This window comes from Panthera pardus, unplaced genomic scaffold (assembly GCF_024362965.1).
Source record: "Panthera pardus isolate Hobbes unplaced genomic scaffold, ASM2436296v1 HiC_scaffold_11, whole genome shotgun sequence".
In the NCBI taxonomy this organism is placed as follows: domain Eukaryota; kingdom Metazoa; phylum Chordata; class Mammalia; order Carnivora; family Felidae; genus Panthera; species Panthera pardus.
This window is the reverse complement of record NW_026526666.1, coordinates 18861238-18863172: the sequence shown is the minus strand read 5'-3', so window position 1 is coordinate 18863172 and position 1935 is coordinate 18861238. Positions and strand designations below refer to the sequence as shown.

At 37.6% G+C, this 1935-nt stretch overlaps 1 non-coding gene across 1 annotated transcript; it reads left to right on the top strand.

The window, feature by feature from the left end:
- Window positions 1-1178: 1178 nt before the first annotated feature.
- LOC128776046 (small nucleolar RNA U3) lies at window positions 1179-1395 on the top strand. Its single transcript, XR_008421010.1, has one exon. It is a non-coding gene; the product is annotated as a small nucleolar RNA U3 (small nucleolar RNA).
- Window positions 1396-1935: the final 540 nt, after the last annotated feature.

The following is a 1935-nucleotide window of genomic DNA, read 5'->3' as shown; positions in this document are numbered from 1 at the left end:
ATTGCAAATATTTGTAATATTTTCCTGGGAAATAATAGGCAGTAATTAAATGAAAATAATATTCTAATCCTTCCCATATTTACAGTAAGAGATGTCTTAAGTAAGCTCAATCCTTGTGGGATGTATCTCTCTCTCTTTAAAAAACATGCAAGAATGAGGTCAGGGCTCAATGTAAAGGATCAAGAAAATTGTTTATTCAATTTTAATTTAGAACTTAGGCTAGAAGTCAAAGTTCTTTCTCAAAGAGCAGAAGTAGGCTCTAGCTAATAATAAATGGTCTGTTTTCTAGAGTGTTCTTTATGCATACTTCCTTAACCAAGCAGCCAGGGTCACAGGGATCTTGGGAAAGATTCAATGACTTAGAGAAATCTATCACAGACCCAGATGGAAAGCCAGGGGCCCCACATCTCCATTTCACTCTACCACTTATCCACCAGGTACTCTTGAGTATATCACCTCTCTGTGCATTACAAACTATAAATGAATCTCATAGAGCTAATGCTTACATAGTGCTGACTCTGTGCCAGACACTCTCCTTGTATCTTAGCTCCTTTGATCCTCCAAACAACTTTCCAGTTAGGAAAAAGAGACATCACTGAGGGTTGGGGTCACCAGATGATGACGAGAAAGAGCTGATTTCCGAAGGACAGAAAATTTCCATAAGCAGAGAGGCAAGATTACATTTCCAGAGGAATGACAGCATTGATGCTGTGTTAATAAACATGCATTGAGTACTGGTTGGCAGACATCTGCTAATGCTCTGTGCATTCCAAATATATATGTAAAGCATGACTTTTAATGGAAGAAGTTTACAGATTTTACAGCCTAGATGGGAAGAAAGACAAGGAGGCATTTAATCATTGTGTAGGGCCAATTGTCACAAATATAAAAGAAACGCAACAAAATCTTGGAAGCAAAGAGAAAGGAAAGATCCACTATTTTAGTGGAAATGAGAGAATATTTGATAAAGTACATGATACATGAATATGAGAGACAATGAGGATTTTGGTAAATAAGGATGAATTTAAGGACATTCCCAGAAGAGAAACAATCTCAGTGTAAACATGCTTGTATAAAGAGCAAATGGCTCAAAGACAGAAATGCATGAAGAGTATAAAGGGCATTAATGAGGAATGTATACAAAAAGACTTTTAATAGTGTTATTGTAAGTCCAGTTAAAGACTATAATACTTTCAGGGGTCATTTCTATAGTTCATTACTAGAGAAGATTCTCTGAACGTGAGGAATACCAGAAATCATGAGAAGGAGATGCAGTGTCCTTTCCTGAGCATGAAGCTGGCTTTGAGTGCTGCTTTTACAGCTGCTCTTTGCCCTTGATGATTGTTCTTTTCCTACTTTGGGTGAATAAAAGAGAAAGGACACCATCTGAGTGGTTTCTAAAAAAAAAAAAAAAAAAAGTAAGTCCAGTTTAATGAGAAAAATAAATGGTTGAAAGGAGGGAGAAAATCTTCCTTGCAGTTCAGGCAATTAATTCTGCTTTACAAATGCTGTGTGTGGGGAGGGTGTGTGTGGGTGTGGGTGTGTGTGTGTGTGTGTGGGTGCGAGAGAAAGAGAGAGAGAAATACAGACTTAGTAGTTGTTGTACACATGGAACTATCACTGAGGAAAACCAAGAGCTTGCTGACATTTTCTCTCTTCTCTCTCTAAATTGCCACATCATAAGTACTTCACTTTTCAAGGAAATGTAGTAGACTCATTGATCCCACAGTAAAGCAAATTTATTCTTAAAGGACCAAAGTAAATACAATGGCTTTAATCAGCTCTAAGAAAACATACTCAGCATTCTCTTCCTTCCCCTGCCTCAAGTGTGTTTGAGGCAGTGCAAGGTCTAAGTTTGAGCAGATGGATGGAAGTTTGAGCAAGTAATTACAAGCTGCAACACAATTTCCTTAAAACGACACACATACTAGACAA